The sequence below is a fragment of the Panthera uncia genome (genome assembly GCF_023721935.1).
Source record: "Panthera uncia isolate 11264 chromosome D3 unlocalized genomic scaffold, Puncia_PCG_1.0 HiC_scaffold_8, whole genome shotgun sequence".
Classification (NCBI taxonomy): Eukaryota; Metazoa; Chordata; class Mammalia; order Carnivora; family Felidae; genus Panthera; species Panthera uncia.
The window spans coordinates 55,333,706-55,345,799 of record NW_026057586.1 but is presented as its reverse complement, the minus strand read 5'-3'; the positions used below and the strand labels follow the sequence as shown (position 1 = coordinate 55,345,799).

The 12,094-nt window shown below is 40.1% G+C and overlaps 1 long non-coding RNA gene across 1 annotated transcript in view; it reads right to left on the bottom strand.

The window, feature by feature from the left end:
• Window positions 1–10,894, bottom strand: part of LOC125914802 (uncharacterized) — a 30,738-nt gene extending 19,844 nt beyond the window's left edge. Inside the window, exons 1-2 of the long non-coding RNA XR_007455435.1 lie at window positions 10,643–10,894; window positions 10,165–10,313 (exon numbers count right to left, since the gene is read on the bottom strand). This is a non-coding gene — a long non-coding RNA (uncharacterized LOC125914802). The remainder of the gene's footprint in view (window positions 1–10,164; window positions 10,314–10,642) is intronic.
• Between the last annotated feature and the right edge of the window lie 1,200 nt (window positions 10,895–12,094).

Genomic DNA, 12,094 nt, shown 5'->3' with positions numbered 1-12,094 from the left:
AAAAAACAAAAACAAAAACAAAAAACAAAACCTGAACGTGAAATTGAACCAAACAAATGTCAACTGTACAAGCGCTGGAATTGATTTCAGACTAAATTTGCACATTTAAATTAAAACAAAATAGGAATAATTCATTACGCAACTCTTCTGTTCAGTTTGAATACACAGGATTTTTTTTCCTAGACTCTAATTAGAAAATTCAGATGTGGTCAAAATAACTTTGAAAGAGTTTATGTTTGTTCTGACGCCAGCTGGGGGTATTTGTCAGGGAAGATTTGCTGTGGAGAGTGTTCAAAGGACTCTTCCGGAAGTGTAACGCCATAAGCATTCACTTGTGGCGATGTCACATGCTTGAAGTGAACTAGATTCTCTCTAGTTTAGACTTCATAGAACAAGTCTATGAATTTCTTCTTGCATTTCAAAGCAGAATATAATCCTTCTTCACAAAACAAGCAAAACACAGCAATAGCGACGCAAATTTTATCTTACACTATATTATGCCTAGGGAAGCTCATTTAAAGAGTATCATTTTTCACTCCAATTTTGGTTTTCCATAGACCACGATAAAGGGTTCAAGTCTGGGCCTAATTAGCAAAAAACATGGTGGGAATTTTTACCACCCTTAAAGAATGAATCAGTTAATTTAGGTTAAAAACAACCTATTCTGTTTTATCGTTATTTGAACACCTACACCTGATCGTGGCCAAATCTACCTTGAACTGTGTGCTACGATGCCAAAGCTTTGGTGAGCAATTTCAAAACATTTTAAACACAAGTCAGTATTTAAAATATAGCAAGACCAAAAAAATAACAAAATAACAAAATAGTAAAATAAAATATAGCAAGACCCCATTTTCCGACTGTTTTGTGTAAAATCACTTTCTCATGCTTTTATCCCTCCATGACTCAGATATCTTCATGCTTTTTCTAGGAAGTGTTCTAAAATTTTAGATTTCCCTGCATCTTACTCCCCCTACTGTTCAGTAGATGTATGTACTCCTTAAAGTAAAAATAAGCGCCCTGGTCAAAGCATACGCTTTTCTACATAAAATGAATGTCCTTCCGGGCTGCCCTTACCCCTTGGTTAAAATGTGAGGTAACCCAGATAATAGATATTTCTATCATCATTATTCCATCAATAGCATAATCTCACTCTGTATTCTTTCTGAATTCTTTTTATGTAGAGGGGCTCACACCCTAGAAATGTTAATAAATCCTTCACCAGGCACACAGCCAATTTTTCTTGACCAGAAGTACTATGCTGGCCGCATCTCCTACTCATGTTCCTTTTATGTGTGCATTTATTCAGCAAACATTTTTCAGAAACCTGCTAATTTTCAGATTTTATGTTTAACAGGGAAGATAGTAAAAGGATGTACTTCTTGACCTTGAACTATCATATTCTAGTGGCAGACACTGATATGTAAAGGGACAATTTTTCTGCGTGGCCAGTGGAGACGAATTATGCACATAGTTTTTGAGAACATACATTCTCAGCTCTGAGCTAGCCCCAAACACTTTCTTACCTGCAAAATAGGATGGCGATTGTAACCTACCTCAGAAGGTCTGTGTGAGGGATAAGTAATGTAAGGTAGATAAGGCCCTGGGTCTAACACATAGTCGATGTTGGGTAAACGCGTGCTATTATTATTACTGGCCAGTGATAGTGCTATAAGCATCAAGGGCTATCTAGGTTTCCCGGAGAAGGCATTTCTCTCAATCATGTACTACTCGGAAATGCCTTCATCAGGTTTGGTACAGCATGTTGAACCAGTCAGAATTCAATCCGAAAGGTGGAGCATTGTGAGTCCTGGGGCAAGGGATTTAGTACAGGAATGGGACCTAGGACTTTGGAGAAGGAGGTGGGGGAAGTGAAGTTCCAGAAAGGAATTTGGAGTGTCAGGGAAGGAGTCAGCAGCGTGGGAAGCCAAGCATGTCCAACCACCAGAATGGGAGACTCCCGGGATTGCTGTGGGAAGCTCTGTCTCCGGGTACTACCCTCCATGGGTCCACCACCAAGCATCGGGGGTGAGACCGGGGCTGCCATTGTTCCAAATGGTCATCCATTGGGAGGAAGAGTTGGGCATGGAACAGAGGAGGGAGAAGGTAAGCTGGATCCCACTGGCCCCTCTATGTCTGCTGTAACCCCACTGCTGCTTCGCTTCCCCCTTCTGCAAATTGGTCTTTTGGCCAGCTCTAACTCAGAAGCATACAAGGCAATATATTCCGAGAAAAATAGATCCAGTTTAACTGAGTTGACACAGTTAAAAAAACAAAAACAAAAAAAACCACCAGAGTCCCTGGCGCCTGGGTGGCTCAGTCGGTTAAGCATCTGACTCTTGATTTTGGCTCAGGTCATGAACTCGCAGTCGTGAATTTGAGCCCCACGTCAGCTCTGCGCCGACAGTATGAAGCCTGCTTAGGATTCTCTTTCCCTCTCTCTCTTTCAAAAATAAATAAACATTAAACACACACACACACACACACACACACACACACCAGAGTCCATCTGTCACTAACTTGGCATCCATACACACCCCTTTAGCCATATTTAACTTACAAATAAAGACATGAGAAAATCACCTAATGTGATACAACGATCTCTCACACAACTGAAAACACACGAAGGCTCTCTCTAAAAAAGACAAGATAAATTCAGCGCGTTCTTCTTTGAGTGATGTTCATTCTTCTCATAGCCAACCCTCTGCCATCCTGTAGCTTAAATACTGAGATACAACAAAGTTAACCACTGTTACCCTATCTTAAATTAGACAAATGAAGAGCTGAAGTGGGGGAAAAAGACAAGGACAATGTTTATATTTCATATTCCCTTCCCTTTCAGCAAGCAGACTGGCTGGTTGTGATTCTCTTTGGGTGATCCAAACCTTCATTCCTGAAAGTTCTGTGCCAGGAGCATTCCTGCCTACGTCAGGCTGTTGTCATTTTACATCAGAGGACATAAGAATTTGAACAGGCACCACCATCAGGACCTCCTGCATTCCAGATAACCTCGTTGCTAGCATTGTGTAATAGCAAATTTCCCCTTGACAGTCAGAATCAACAGCATCACCTAACTCTCATCATTGCCTGCAGGTTCACTGGCACAAAGATCCCAAGAACCCGCAAGGCAATCTTAAATTCCAGCTGACTGGAACCAAAACTGTGTCTCTTGTTGGAAGCATTCCTTCCTTGAGAACTAAAATCTTTAGACCCAGCAGAACCCAAACTTGCAGCCTCTCAGAAGCAACCATGTCACTAGGTGTGTGTGTGTGTGTGACTAGGGGAGGGGCAGAGAGAGAGGGAGACAGAAACCCAAGCAGGGCCTCATGTCGTGAACCATGAGATCATGACCTGAGCCAAAATCAAGACTAACTCTTAACCGACTGAGCCACCCAGGCCTCCCAAAACTCTATAGCCATTAAACAATAACTCCCTATTCTCTCCACATAACCCTTGACAACCACCATTCTACTATATATCTGTATGATTGTGACTACTTTTCAGTACCTCATGTAAGTGGAACCATACAGTATTTGTCTGGATTGTTTCATTTAACATAACGTCCTCTAGATTCTTCCATGTTTAGCATGGGTCAGAACTTCCTTCCTCTTTAAGGCTGAACCAGATTCCATTGTTTACATTTTCCATATTTTGCTTATCCGTTCATCAATCAATGGACGGTATGTTTCCATGTTTTAGCTATTGCGAGTAATGCTGTTACGACTATAGATGTACAAATACCTCTTTGAGACCCTGCTTTCAATCATTTGGGGTATATAGCCAGAAGTGGAATTGCTGGGTCATATGTTAATTCTATTTTTAATTTTTTTTTGAGGAACCACCATACTGTTTTCCGTAGCAACTGTACCATTTTACATTAGCACCAACAGTGCAGTATAACAAGGGTTATACTTTCTTCACGTACTCACCAAAGCTTGTTGGTTTCTGGTTGTTGGTTTCTCCCTTTAGTAGCCATCCCAAAACTAAAAAATTAAAAACAAACTAACAAAGTATAGTATCCATCCCAATGGGTGTGAGGTGAGATCTCATTGTAGTTTTGATTTGCATTTCCCTACTTATTAGTGATATTGAGAACCTTTTCATGTGCTTATTAGCCATTCCTGTAACTACCTTTGAGAAAGTCTATTCAATTTCTTGGCCCATTCTTGAACTGTTTTTTGTTTTGTTTTGTTTTGTTTTTTTGTTTTTGTCTTCTGTTGAGTTTTAGGAGTTCTCTATTCTGGATACTAATCCATTGTCAGATATATGATTTACAAATATTTTCTTCTATTCTGTGAGCTGCCTTCTTACTCTGCTGATAGTGTCTTTTGATGCACAAAAATTTTAAATGTGTATAAAGTCCTCCAATACATCTATGTTTTCTTTTGTTACCCATGTCTTTGGTGCCTATCCAAAAAATCACTGTTAAATCCAATGTTTTGAAGCTTTTTTTCTTATGTTTTCTTCTAAGAGTTTTATTGTTTTAGGTCCTTGATCTATTTTGAATAAATTTTTGTGTAAGGGTCCAACTTAATCCTTTTGCATGTAGATATCCAGTTTTCCCAGTACCATTTGTTGAAAAGGTTGTCCTTTCCCCATTGAATTGTCTTGGTGCCCTTGTCAAATATTATTTGACTGTATATTTCAGGGTTTATTTCTGGTCTCTCTCTTCTATTTTATTGGTTGAGATATGCCAATATCATACTGTTTTGATTACTATAGCTTTGTACTAAGTTTTAAAATCAGGAAGTATGAATCTTTTGGTTTTGTTTTTCTTTTTCAAGATTGTTTTGACTATTTAGGGTCCCATGAGATTCCATATTAATTTAAGGGTCAGTTATTGTATTTCTGTGAAAAAGTGTCATTGGGATTTTGAGAGGGATTGCATTAAATCTGTAGTATTGATATTTTAACAATATTAAATCTTCCAATCCATGAACATGGGTTGTGTTTCCATTTATTTACATCTTTAATTTATTTTGGTAATGCTTTTTAATTTTAATTGTACAAGTTTTCATCTCCTTGGTTAAGTTAATTCCTAAGTATTTTATTCTTTGCAATGGTATTGTAAATGGAATTGTTTTTATAATTTCTTTCTCAAATTGTTTATTGTTCATGTACAGAAATACAACTGATATTTGTATGTTGAATTTGTACCCTGCTGCTTTGCTGAATTCATTTCTTCTAATATTCTCTCGTGGAGTTCCTAAGGTTTTCTACAGATAAGATAAAATCATCTACAAACACATCATTTTAGTTCTTCCTTTCCAATTTGGATGACTTTTATTTATTTTTCTTGCCTAATTGCTCTGGCTAGAACTTTTGGTACTATGTTAAGTAGAGGTGAAAGCAGACACCTTTGCCTTACTCCCCGTCATAGAGGAAAAGCTTTTAGTCTTTCACCATCGAGTATGATATTCACTGTAGGTTTTTCATATATGTCTTTTATTATGTTGAAGTCGTTTCCTTCTATTCACAGTTTGTTGAGTATTGTCATTAAAGGGTATTGAATGTTGTCAAGTTCTTTTTCTGCATCAATTGAGATGATCCATGTTTTTTCCCTGCATTCTGTTGATGTGGTTGGTGTATTACTTTGATTTTCACATGGTGAACCACTCTTACATTCCAAAAAGAAATCCCTCTTACTTAAGCTATACAATCTTTTTAATTTGCTGCTGAATTTGGTTTGCTAGTATTTTGTTGAAATTTTTTGCATCAATATTCATAAAGGGTATTGGTTTGTACTTTTCTTGCAGCGTCTTTGTCTGGTTTTGGTGTCACAGTAATAAGATTTAGTAATACAATAAGTTAGGCAGTGTTCTCTTCAATTGTCTTAGAAAAGTTTGAGAAGAATTGGTATTTGTTCTTTAAATGTTTGGTAGAATTCACCTGTGTAGCCATTTAGGTTCAAGGATTTTGTTGTCTTCGTTGGGAGATTTTTGATTACTGATTATAGGTCTATTTAAATTTTCTATTTCTTCATGAGTTAATCTTGGTAGGTTTTATGTTTCTAGAAATTGCCCATTTCATCTAGTTTATCCAACTTCTTGGTGTACAATTGCTCATAGCACTCCTTTTTAGTGTTCTTATGATACTTTTTATTTCTGTTGAATGAGTACTAATGTCCTCACTTACATTTTTTATTTTAGTAATTTGAAACTTCGCTCTTTTTTATCTTAGTCCATGTAGCTAAATATTTGTCTATTTTGTTGATCTTTTCAAGGGATAAGCTTTTAATTTCATTTTCTTTCTTTCTTTTTAAAATTTTCTGCTTTATTTATCTCTGCTCTCATCTTTATAATTTCCTTCCTTCTGTGACTTTGGATTTAGTTTGTTTTTCTTTTTCTGGTTCCTTAAGTTGTAAAGTTAGGTTGTTGACTTGAGATTTTTCTTCTTTTTTAATGTTAGTGTTAAAAGCTGTATTTTTCTTTTCTAGCATCACTTTCATTACATCACATAAGTTTTGAAGTGTTGTGTGTTTGTTTTCATTTGTCTCTAAGTATTCCTAATCTCCCTTGGGATTTCTTCATTGATCCATTAGTTGTTTAAAAGTGTGTTGTTTAATGTCTACAATTTTTTTTTTGAATTTTCCAGTTTTGCTGTTGATTTCTAACTTCATCCCATAGTGGCCAGAGAAGATTCTTTGTATGATATCTATCTTGTAAAATATATTGAGACTTAATTGGTGGCCTAACATATGGTCTGTCCTGGAAAATGTTCCACATGTACCTGAGAAGAATATGTATTCTGCCTCTGTTGGGTGTTCTGTATGTGTCTGTCAGATCCAGTTAGTCTATTAAACTGTTTAAGTCATCTATGTCCTTACTTATCTTCTGTCTGGTTGTTCTATCTATTATTGTAAGTGGAGTAAATTCATGCTTGGCTTCTCAGATTGACTGGTTGGTGACTTCTCTGATCTGCTAACTTAGCTTGCAAGAATTTACTTGCCCCAGCTCCTCCCACAATTATGTACAACCGACTCTCTGCATAAATACCTTATTCTATAACTCGTGGAAATTCCGCTCCTCTCACTGAATCCTGATTGATTATTGGCACTGGAAGTGGTTTCAGGGGAGGAGAACCTCAATGATGAGAATCTGGAATAAGTTCTCTGACTCTATTAGATTTAAACGCATCACTGACATGTTTCCAGAAGTAGAGGGGGCATTGGTGGTCCACACACTTCCCACCCCCAAGCACCTGTGTGCATATTCCTGGAGCAACTTGCAAAGAGCTTGCGGGAGCCATGGAGAGCTCCTCTGATTATCAGAGATCTCTGTTTTGATCACTGATTGCTGCTTCTGAACACAGAGGTGCAGACAAAGAGGCAGGTAGTCCTGTTGCCCCTCCCCTGATTGTCACGAGCCCCGGTCAATCTGAGAAACCAAGCGTGTTCAGCTGCCAAAATGGTACTGAGGAGGGATGGCTCTTGGGACAGTCTATGGAAAGCTTGTGACCTCTGTTTAGTTACTGCTTCTGTAGGTCTGCCACCGGCCACCTGGGGCCACTGTTGGAAAACAGGGTCAGTAGCTGGGAAGAAGAGCTGACCATGGAGTGGAGGAAATCACAGACAAACTGGAACCTGCTGGCACCCCTACATCTGTCTCTCATCATAACTTTAATGACCTTCAGGAGTAACTGTGGATGCCTTATTTCCACCTTCTGCACATGGCTCTTTAGGCTACTCTCACCTGGAACCATACATGGGAGAGGATCCTGAAATATCATTCAGAAATGTTACTGACGTGACATAGTATTAATTTGTGACCATGATGACAGTCCTTACTAAAAACTACTAAAAACCTAATTTTAGAATTTGTACCAAGTTGATTTTTACTTCTTCTTGTCTTAGGAGACATGTAGTTTTGTTGCCTTTTCCACTAGAAGAAATAGTCCATGTTTTCAAGAGCAATTTTGAAGGCACTGGCAAGAACCATCTTTTTTTGTGTGTGTGTCATCAATCATAACACATAAAATGAGTCAATGAACAGTTTGAAAATATTCCTTGAAAAGAAAATCCCTTGTAATATTTTTTAAATTTGCAAAGCGTTTGGTTAACATGCAGGAAAGGAGGAGGTGGATAAATGGGAATTACATAGTAAGGCAGGTGTGATGTGTTTTCAGACGGCAATTACAATTATTACATGAAATTATTACTAGGTATCTTGAGCTATTTAAACGGTCTCTCCCTTGTGCCATCATTACAGTGATACAAAACAAACCCAACTACAGTGGACGCTGTGTTACCTAGTATTTTGTCAGATGAAAAGCATGCAAACAAGTCCACGTAGAATCCCCCATCTGAAGAGATGGGATAGATACTGCCGGTATTATTTGGCAGCAAGGGAACGTTTAATTCTTTCATTTCCTACCCTCCATTTGTCCTGAGATTTCATGAGTAGAGATTATTTTCTTTAACTTCTTAACATGGCACACTTAAAAAATACATTAAATGTTTACCCATGTTTGTAGGGAGCACTAATCACAACAGCCAAAAGGTGGGAGCAACCCAAATGTCCATCAACAGATTAAACAGATGAACTTTTGTGCATATACATATAATAGAATACTATTCAGCCTTAAAAAGGAAGGAAATTCTGACCCATGCTAAGTAAGCATGGATGAATGTGCGGAGTGAATGAGCCAGTCACAAAAAGGCAAATACTGTATAATTCCACTTATACAAAGTACCTGGAATAGTCAAATTCATAGATTGAGAAATCAGATTAGAGGTTGCCAGAGCAATGGGAAGTTATTGTTTCATAGGTAATAGAGTTTTAATTAAGGGAGATGAAAAATTCTGGAGATAGAAGGTGGTGATGGCTGTACAACAGTGTGGATGTATTTAATGTCACAGAACTGTATACTTAAGGTGATTAATATGGTAAATTTTGTTATGTTTTGCCACAATTGTAAAAAAATAATAAAAATTTATTGAGCAATGTTATTCACTGCTCAGTATAAGTTAACCCAGGCACATTCATATACGTACTGAGCATTAGAAATGGCGGTCATGACTGATGAGGAGAAAACAAAGGCTGTAAACTTGGAGCGTAGGACACTGACTCTGGGACAGCACCTTAAGAAAGGTGATGATGTCGAAAGGAAGCGTAATTCACCAAAGACTACCTGGGAAGTCTTGGGATACAATGTGAAAACGGTGTGCAGGGGATACAATGTGGGATAGCTGCCCCACTTACAGCAATTCCTTCCTCCATGAGGCTACCACTGATAACAGGAGTCCCCACTGTCCACACCTACATAACATGACTTTAGTTTCCTGGCCATAGCTAATTGACCCAGGGGTAGTCACCTGCCCCGAGCTTGCCAGTCAGATTTTCTCTGCCATGAACTTAAAATGTGGAACGGGGAGAATCAGAGACCAGCAGCTCTTGAGGTTGGATCACATTACGTGATCAGCAACGCAACACACAGAGGGTCCCCAGGATGGTCCAGTCGCAGAAGTTCCTGGGGTTCCCCTGGCTCCTGCAGTGGTAAGCCCATTTGGTTTGGGTTTGGGTTAGATCCAACAGGGTCATTCCAGTCCCCCTTGCCTTCATTTCTCATTTTTGTTCTGTTTTGTTTTCTCTTGTTAGCTAGCATCGGCTACTGCGCTCACAACCAGAAGAACTTAAACTAACACGGGAAGGCACGGAGGAGTCTGATCGCGGCCGTCAGGGGGCCTTCTCTCTCTGACTTGTGCCGCCCTCACATTTCAATGTCAGGAAGGGAGGTACGTGGTGCCGTCGGTGAGTACACTCAAATCCCAACTAACAAAGAGTTTTTGACAAACTGATACCACTCATTCTTACAACATAGACTTTTACTACTATATTAAGTATTGTCACACACACACTCAAAACTTCCAAGTCACAATCAAAGGGCACTCAGTTAGCAACTGACATAATAACTCTTACAGAACACTCTCTTCCTTTTTCCTGTGATAACTACTACGAGCACTTTCTTTGTCTCTCTCAGTGGCTCCACAGAAGTTCAATGCTTCAAAGTGAAGAGTAGATACCCTACAAAAATGTAATTATCATGATTAGTTTATCAATCACCGTAGTAGGTACATAGTTTCCTTCCCTTAAGGCTTACTCTCACCCGTGGAGAAACATAAATAAATACATAAGACTTAAAGAAGGCACGTGATAGCTCACTGACCTCAAAGAAAAGCTCTTGCTAAGTGGAATTTTCAAATATCTTCATCTTCGATACACCTGGCCTGTCAGCGACTTCATTTGAGGCAAATGTCATCACAGCATACACTCTCTCTCGATACCCTCTGTGACAGCATCTGCCTCAACAGAAGCCTGATTTAAAACATAGGTACAAACATTAAAAAAGAAAGTCTATTCCACCTGCTGTGCTGAGCAAGGGTGGCTTGGATGGGAGCCGGAGAAGTGAGGACTAATGATCTGTTTTCCCTTTGTGCCAGCCCCCAGATATACAGGTCCCTGGGGCAGCAAAGGCAGATGACCCAGGAATTTGTTAGCGATGCAAATTCTCAGGCCCCACCCTAGAACTCCTGACTCTCCGGAACTCAGGTCAGCCCAGCAATCTGTGTGTTAAGGAGTTTACCAAGCCCCCCAGCTGATTCCGGATGCTCGGTCTGAGAACCACTGCCCCAGGCTCTACCTACCGTCAAGCCTGCTCAAGCACCTTTCAGGTAAGTTACCCTTTGGTTCTGAGGAGGCTCAGACAAGACAATGTGGGTGGATGGAAAAACAGTCCCCTCTGAGGAGGCAGCAAGATCAAGGACAAAACTGAACCTGTATGCCTTCTCCGGGGGAAAGGAGGGCAGGTTTGGGGGAGTGGGGGGGGAAAGGTTGTAGGGGGGGCTGTTACCAGAATCCCCTGAATTCCAAGGTCATGGAATTATTATTCCATCACGATGACTCATGGGAAACTCAGACTTACTGGAATGGCTAGGATGCTAAAGGGATTTCAGGATGCTGAAGCTCATCCCTGCCTTCTTGCTTCAAGGTTAGGAACCACAGCCTCATCACAGCCCCCACGGCGACTTTCTTCCATTGCTCTGAGTGGGAAAATATAAAGCAGACCTTTCCCACTGTATGAGTTTGCTGGAGCTGCTATCCCCAAACCCCGAAGACTGGGGCACTTCAACAGCAGAAGCTTGCTTTGTCGCGGTTGTGGAGGTTGGAAGTCCAAGGTCAAGGTATTGGCACGCTTGGTTTCTTTTGAGGCCGCTCTGGCTTTAGAGGCCGCCTTCTCCCTAAGCCTCCACGTGGTCTTCCGTCTGTGTCTGTGTCCCAGGGTCCTCTTCTTCTAAGGACAGTAGTCAGATTGGATTAGGGCCCAAGCCCAATCTCCAAATACAGTCACATTCGGAGGTGTGAGGGGTTAGGGCTTCAGTTATGACTTCAGGGGAACAGCATTCAGCCCATGACACTCAGAGAATAAGCGCTGACCGGGCAGCCTTCAGTGACATCCCTTCGTACCTTTGTCACTCCAGATACTGCCTCCCTGTGCTGCCACACGCCGACAACAAAACCGGAAGGAGCTCTTTAACTCAGGGCTTTATCAAGACAATTAAAAGACTGTAAATGATTGATCTCATATAATTCAGTAAGAAATGGGCTTTTCAGTTTACGTAGTATAGTTATACTTACATATATACATTTGAAAGGGCTGTGCAGTAAAGTTCCAGTAAAAACACAACCTAATAAAAATAGGTAAATCTTTAAACTATTGTGGCTAAGTGCATTTTTTTTTTCCTCTCTGTATTCTTTAGGTCATCATTCAGATAAAGCAGCCAGCTCTTGTCGTCTTTTTTCTGTGCCTTTTATTAGAGCTGCCACCACAAATTGCAAAAAAGCACCTTGCTTCAGGCCTCTCTTTGCTCTAACTACAGACTGTAAATCCTCATACCTGCTTACTGCCAGGAAGTTTTGTTTCACCAGGAAACTGCTTCCTCCAGTGGACAGAATGCAAAATGCCTGCTGTCAGTCACTTATCACCCAGGAAGCATGCCTCCCTCTGTCTGGATGTCACTCTAAATGCTTTCTCTATCTTATGCTGTTTGTGGGGGTCGGGGTGCTTTGGGTCGGCAGGGGGACTATCCTGGCCTCAG